The sequence below is a fragment of the Octopus sinensis genome, unplaced genomic scaffold, assembly GCF_006345805.1.
Source record: "Octopus sinensis unplaced genomic scaffold, ASM634580v1 Contig18556, whole genome shotgun sequence".
Taxonomy (NCBI): domain Eukaryota; kingdom Metazoa; phylum Mollusca; class Cephalopoda; order Octopoda; family Octopodidae; genus Octopus; species Octopus sinensis.
The window spans coordinates 1-8,298 of record NW_021835940.1 but is presented as its reverse complement, the minus strand read 5'-3'; positions in this window follow the sequence as shown (position 1 = coordinate 8,298).

The following is an 8,298-nucleotide window of genomic DNA, read 5'->3' as shown; positions in this document are numbered from 1 at the left end:
ATTCCAATAATCCTCAAGATCTTTCTCAGCTTTTCCTGATGCTGGACTCTGGACCAAACGGGCGAGGAGCAGTTTTTGTGAGGAATTGAATTAATTTTTATCGATTTTTTATCCTCCAAATTTCTGACCGTCTCCAGTCAGATGGTAGATAACCCAAAGACCAACTTGCATTAGGAATCTCAATAACTAAAAAAAGTAGTCTATCTGATGCATTCGTGTATACAGCAATTAGAATCCGGTCAAAACCAAGTGCGTTGTTTTTGCAGGAATTTATCCATCAATTGTTTTCTTCATAGTGATTCAATCAAATTTATTTGACAATTATTTCAAGGGATCTTTGATTTTTATAATATTTCGGAGCTTTTTATTATTTAAAAGCATTTAACTTTATCGGACTGTGACATTTAATAGCACATTTCTTAATCTTAATTTCAATATGTACCAGAAACTTAAGATTTTTTTTCTTCATAATAGTGTCAATATTTGGTGTGAAATCCTGAGTTATCGTCCATCTTAGAATCTCATTTAAAATAAATGTGAATGAACTTTGCCTTAAACGATTGCAGGCATTCCAAAAGTTAGGATTCTTTTTATCCAATTTTACACATTCACTCCCTCCAAAATTTATCCTCCTCTTCTTAGATTTTGTAATAATAATCTCTTGAATATTATAAATTCTGATTCTAAGTTTTTGACGATCCAAGGCATCTACAAATCTTAGTAATTTCGTGTATAATTTTTTTTCTTTTCTCAATTTGCAGATGTCTTCATTCTATGCACTGCTGTAATTGTACCCTTTTAAGGATAACTTTGGGCGAATATGTTTCATGGAAAAACAAAATTAGTTTCCGAAGGTCCGAATCAATTTTTCCAAATGTACTATTAATTTAATTAGTTCGATTTTCGTCATATAAAGCTGCATGTTTATGTATATTTGGAAAATGGTCTTTTTTCGAAGAATTATATACAACAAAAACATCCTTAACGAAGTGAATTCTGAATTCCATGCTAATTCCAAGATCTTCGTATGATTAAATAATTTATCTCGGCCTGGATAGCCCGTATTCGGATGATAAATCCAAATATAATCAAACAGTTATTCTTGTTCTTCAACAGTAATAAATCGGACAAAATAATCCAAAAACGTTTAAACATAAGATACAGGTAAATAAACTTTCTCGCTAGGAGTATGAAGATAGTCAATAATCTGATCTCTTCGGGTTTACACAAAGATAGATATCCCTTGCTCAAATAAAAATCAATTATTTTATGCAATAAATGTTTAAAAATAAAAATTACTATTACTAAATGAACATATAAATTTTTGATGCTGTTTAGTAACAGGAATCGATATTTCTTGGGACATTACCCAAATTGAGTAACCCACAAACTTTGACTTTGTAGAAAATCATGTCAACAGGATAATTTATACACAAAACCAAATTAAATTTCAATATTTTGAAATGATATATTTTAACAATAATAAAAATAAATAAATAGTTCATATGTTTACGTTATGATATATAATTTCATACAACGTTTAATTACGACTAAGCGGCTCTTTTCTGTTTTACCAGAATGGATTCGACCACCCTCCCAGTTCCCCTCAAAATCAATTGTCCTTATGAGTGCCCTAGTAGTAAGCACAGTCGTCATCCAACCCGACGAAAAGTATTTTTATAACACTAAAAATAATAGAAAACCCTCAGAATCAGGTCCGACATTCAGAGATCGAAAGATAATGGAGTATGAGAACAGAATAAGAGCATATTCCACTCCTGATAAAATATTCCGTTACTTCTCGACCCTCCGTGTTGACGACGTCGTTTATATGAGCATAGAAGACCTCTACCGAGCCATCACCCCAGGCGTGAGGCAACCTAAAAGTCACAAAAATCATTAATTGGCAGATTTGGGCCTCGATTGTTTCCGGACTTGCACAGTTAAGAAGGCAGAGGCCCAAATGAAGCACGGTGAGAACGCGGAAACAGTGTTTGGTGAGATATTCTCTCGCGGATTGATTTCCTTTGGAGATTACCTTCTAATGACAGCTCTTATATCAAGTTAGAGTCAGAAAAGTCATTTTAGTTCCCCTTTGGCACGTGGAGGTGTGTTTCAATATGCTGGACTTGGACGGGAATGGAAATATATCCCATTCTGAGTTTAAAAAGCTGAGAGAACTGGTAATTGAGAGATCCTCTATTGGGAGTCGACACAGAGACACAAGTCACGGAACTCACTCCAGTGTGAGGAAAGGGGTCACTTGTATTGAGAGATACTTATTTGGGGAGTCTCTCGACGGGACAGTTGAATTAGATCAGTTTGTAGTTTTCCTTACAAGACTTCACGAGGAAATGGCCCGTCATGAGGTATGTGGTCTGAAATATGCCAGTTCCGTCGATTGGCTGAGGGTGGTAGTTCTATCTCGGCTATTCGATTTGCGAGTGTGTTTTCTCACTACGCTCACATTTCTCCCGCAAGAAAAGCCCGTATTGGTCGCAGACTGAAAGGGCATTCTCCTCCTCTGGTTGTGTCAAGGGAGGATTATTCGCATTTCATCATGTTTTTGAGCAAGATTGATGACATTGTTGTGATTCTTGATTTTTATAACCTCGCGGATGTCCCCTTTGATCGTGAGGCCCTTAAGAGACTGAGCAAGATTGTGACTGGTCGAGAACTCTCTGCTGTTTTGGTGGAAATTTTTTTCGCAGTTTTGGATAATGACGGTGATGGAGAGGATTTATTTTAGAGGATGGAAAGCTCAGCAAACATGAGTTTCTGTTTTTGATCAGAAAGTCTATTTCTCATGGACTGGACAAGCCAAAGGATACTCGATTTATGCAGACTATTTCAGCTATGTACAATTGTGCAAAAAAGCCTTATTAACAAATAAATTTTAATTAATAAAAGTTGGGTTAATAAAACTTGAAGGACCGTTTTTATCCACGTAGACGGGATTTCTAGACTCACCGTTGCGGAAAAGTGGAGTTGTCTGGAGTCTTCAAAAATGGGATTGACGTCATTGGTGAAAAATTGAGGAAATTTTGATTGATACAATGTCGATATTGTTTACCACAAATTTTATCATGATTGATTAATAAAGAATGCAACCTAAATGAGATTGATTTATTTATAATCATTTTTATATTGAATTATTTTTGTTATATTTTATATTAATGTTTTAATTAATTTATAAATGAATGTTATCCCAAAATAATAAGATTATTTTTAAAAAATCCTATCAAAGTGATGTCAACAAAAACACTTAAATTTTGGTCAACGATTGGAATTTTTTATGTCCAATTTATAATTGGAGGCTTAATGCTGAACTTCGTACTACTCGAGCTTAATTGGCTCAAATTAACCCTGAGCACCCCCTACACCTTCTCCTACGCTTCATCACTCAATTTTTTCCTATTTTTTCTATCAAGTTTGTACTGAGTTTCCAATTTAGACTCCCTCGCCTCATGTTTGCACTCCTTCTACAAATTTAATGCCTTCTCCAATATTGCAATGGTCCTCATCTCCGTAGGCGGGGTCGTCCAGCAATGTCTTTCGGTCAACAACAAATTCTTTATATTCTGCCCAGCAATCTTCTCGGGACTGGGAATTGGCCTGATTCACTTTGAGGCGAATATTTTTTCGGATTCTTACTTCAAGTCTAAAAAGAAGTTTTATCGAGCTGTTTCCTTCTCTGGGTACTCTTTGGGAATTGTCGTCTTTGCATTTCTGTCGGCTCCTTTGATAAAAAAGTTTTCTCTCATTGGTAGTCCTTTGATCTTACCGCCTTAGGCTCGTGTTTGGTATATTGGGGCCTCCTCTTATCAACCACGCCGTTTTTTATTATTTTCAAGATTTTGACTACAAGAAAACCCGGGCTTTATGACAAAAGTGACCCCAATTCTCTCAAAAAACCTTCCCAAACTTCAAATCCTAATACTTGGGACAAAATTTATTTTTCGGTTTTGTCTGTGTCCTCGATATTCTACGGACTGTGTTTCTTTTCGAATTTAATTGTGTTTCCGCACTACATGGCAACCTCTGAGTGGAACTTGGAGGAGAGTGCTACTCTTTGGGGTTCACGGGGATTTCGGTCTTTTTTACGAGGTTGGGTGGTTTTTTTATTGAAGACTTGTGTTCACTGTGGTCGGACATTCAAGGAAATTTGACATTGTTGTCACTTTTCTATCCACGTGTATTTTGGCCTGTTTGCTGACTTTTATATATCCAGATTTGGTGCTTTCGACTACTGGGAAGGTATAGGGCTGTGGTTGATGTTTGAGATGACTTATGCCTTCCTCTATGGCTTTGGGATGGCCTATTGGCATGTCTTGGTGGACAGTATCACCAAGGTTGCATTTGGTCAGACTCGAATGCTTGATTTGAACTCACTTTTGACGTTGATGTTCGCGCTTTCCGCATCTGTGGGGGTTTTTGTGAGTCAGACTTTGATTGGGCAAGACAAGAATTTCGACAAACATTTTGATTTTGTAGGGAGTTGCTACTTTGTTGTGTCCATGGGAGGGATTTTGTGCAAGATGAGTGTTTTATGGAGTCTCCCTTTTTATTTTAAGAAGTCTCGTGATACCAATATAGTTAATGTAGTAAACCTCCCCGATGAACAATAATTTTTTGCTTTTTCATAAAAATAATTTAATTGCTGTGGGTTTTTTTATTTGTGAAATTATTAATCGCTATTCCGCCTTGTTTGGACCACTAAACAAAATGTAATTTGTTTTTGGTTTATCATTTGAATTGTTTATTTTTGAATGGATTTAATGTGTTTTCTCAAATGGAAACGCCCCGTTTATTAATATCAAACAACCATATTTTCCTTTAAGAAAAAACTTTTTAGCGATAAATTTAAGGTTATTTCAGTACTTTTTTCAAATAATAAACACTTAATAGTTAAAAAGGTAGAAAAAAGTTTAATTTGAATTAATCGCCGAGAGAATGGACAGGCAATTAAGTGGAAAAATCAGCTCGTTTCGCGACTGTCGTGACTCCTCTTCGAGATAATTGAACCAATCTTTGAGAGGGGTTTGAGAGCTTTTGAACCAATTACCCCATTGGTTTCGAATGCCAAAGGGAAAAGCAACATGTGTCCACCAAGGAAGCATACTTTGAGATTTTCTTATCTTCTGGAAGAGCGGATGCAGTTGAAGTACGTAACAAATCATTTAGATGACTATCAGTCAATCTGCTGCGAAACTTTGTTTTAGTTCAAACAAGTTTACTAAAAGTCGATTCGCAGACATATGTTGATCTAAACATCGGTAAATTTTTCCTTTCATTATTGCCGGAAACCTCCTCACTTTTCATAATTAATGGAGACGCAAATAATCTCATTGAATTTGCACCTTCTTTAAAGCTCTGTCAGCTTAAATTAAATACTAAAAACCTAAAATCTTGCATCAAATTGCGAATTTATATCTTCAATTATTTTTAAATATTTATCAGTTGAGCCACTTTCGGAATTTTCTGACAAATAAGGAAAATGTTTGTAATTATTATTAATAAAATATTTATAGAAACATAGAAGAAAAATCTGCCCAACGCATATTGAACGCTCTCAAAAAGTTCAGACCTGCCAACCATTGCACAGACTCAGAACAGAAAAGACAACCTGAATTGAGTAAACTCATGAAATTCTACGCCAGAAACTTGCCAGCACTGAGGCGACAAGCGAGAGGATACAATCCCCTCCTGTCGATGAGTTTGCGGTGTGACTGGTAAATCTCGATCCCCTTTAGTACTTTGAAACTTTTTTGTGCCCATCATAGTCAAAGCGGTTTGCTTTTGTGTCTGCGGTTCAAAAATCAAAAGTATATCTGCAATTTCGGAGAATACAAAACTCCTATTTTACCAGAAAATAAAATTTTTTGTTTTCAAATCTTATGTTTTCAGGCTTTAATTAACAGGAGAATCATCCTCACGCGACAGCCACATGATTTTTTCTCCAAGAATCGAGCCTTTTCTACAATATTTGTTCAATAGCATTAATTCGATCAAATTTTGCAATAAATTAACTACGGTTATTGTTGGTTGATTCATTTTTATTTTAAATGCTATTTATAATAAATTTGATTCCTTGGAGACAGTAATAAATGGCTGGTGAAAAGATTGAAGAAATCGACTACGTTGCAAAAAATGCTAGATTAATAGAAACAATTCTTAAAGAAAACAGACATATGATATTAAATGACCAATACGGAATAAACCCATTTCGCAAAAGTTTATTTTAAAATGATAATATCAGTGAATTCATACGCAGAAAAACCGAACTCGTGGAACGTTGTTTGTGATTACGAAACTGACAGTGATGTTTAAAATAAAACTTTAAGACGAATTCCTCCATCAAATTCGAAGAGCTAACCAAGAACCGACAAAAAAATATTTGAGACCGCAGACTGAATCACAAGAAATTGGGTGGATTTCACAATCTTTGGTTTCAAATTTTTATTTATTTACAGTAGAAAGTGATTGATAAAAGTGACAGCCGTCTGTACTTTCCCAAGAGGAAAACAAGCATAACCAAATAATTAAAATATACTAATTTATTTTGTGAAATCTAATTTAATCAAAATTAGACCAAATTTTAAATTATACTATTTAATTAAATCTTTCAATACCAATCATTGGCAATTTCTCCGTATAGAAGAAGGGTTTGTTTCCAAATCTTTCATTCCTTATCACCATTACATGGGCAGTCGACACATCTTCTTCAGCGTTTATTGGGATGTCTTTGCGGCATTCCAATTTTACAAGGCGGTAGCAAAAGCGTACTTATATATCTTCATCCCGGGTTCAGTCATCATGCTTTCAAGAGTTTTTTTTAGCATAACTGATCGGAGACAAGTTTTTTCTTTAATAGCTAGTTTATCTATATAATCATTTTAGCATTTTAAGACAACTCCATACCCAATGGAATAATCTTTATTTGACAGTCGTGGAAAAGCCTTCAAACCTAGATTTTTTATTGTTTTGGCCAAATCAAATCCGTCTTATCTCGACATCGATAAGTATAATTGTTCTCTTCACAGTACAAATATATTCGGGTTAATTTACTGGACTTTGGTTTCCATATTTATTAGTGTATCCACACATATTTATAAATTTTCATTAGCCAAAAACGATTGAACAGAATGGGTCTTGAAAATTTCTTTCTCCTTATTGCTGCCAGAGATGTAGATCGATGTATTTCAATTTCATTATGGCATCTCAAATAATCAGTATTCTGACACACCTTGTTGCTAGTTGATCAACTGTTTCGTAAAAGATATTTCGATCTTGAACAAAATATAACATTTATTCAGTCATACGTGAGCTGTTTCTTTGCAAAAGTTACCGAACAGACTTGAATATGTCTACGTTGATGTCATCTAGACAGTTAAAAAGTGTCAAATGTAACCTCTTTTTTTCAATTTTTGAGTTAAAGACTGTGATTTTTGGTCAGTTTCAAAATACAGCTACCTTTATTTTCAAACATTCCTATTGTACAGTCGAGATGTTAGACTTCTGTAGGAATTCATTTTAAAGATAAATCCGACTTCTCTCCTCAAACTTATGGCGGTTCCCTCTTTCTTGAAGACAATTTTAATTTATAATAAGTAGCTTATTTTATATATGGGTAAACCTGTGGACTATCTATCACCACATTAATATATTTTTTATGAAGTGTCCTATTTAGGGAGTCAATTAGAAATAAAAAGATCTGTTATGACAGGAATTATTAATTTTCCAATATCCCTTTATTTGCGTTTTAGCTTGACTGTCCACGTTGTAACCAAATTCTTAATAAAGTTTCCAATCCAGTACGACAGATCAGATTTGTCAGACTGATTACCACTGTGTTTCTTAAAGACCAGTTTATTCTGTTGAATTTATTTGGAGACCACATACCAAAAACAATACACAAACGAAAAAAACAATGTCTTCTTCAGCCACACCATAAAAGAGAAAATAGATGGAGGAGAGACACACATCTTTGTTTGGATTAGTTAATTTCTTGATAACATGTTCTTTTTCTGTCTTGATCTTATATGGCTGGCCCAAGCGAGATGTTAACATGTCGTTCTCATCTTGCGGCAGGGCTATTGTTGTTGTTTGTTGTTGTTGAAAAAAATACAAAATCATAATAAAATTTTTGTGATTATTTAATGAATTAATCAAAAAAGCTGATTATTTAATGGGCTAAAGGCTGATGCGATCGAGAATGAGTTAGAGCGTACTATCGCGAGAGATATCCGCTTAAAAAACCATCTCGGTTTGCGGGCGTCGCCTGTGAGTGTGTGATTA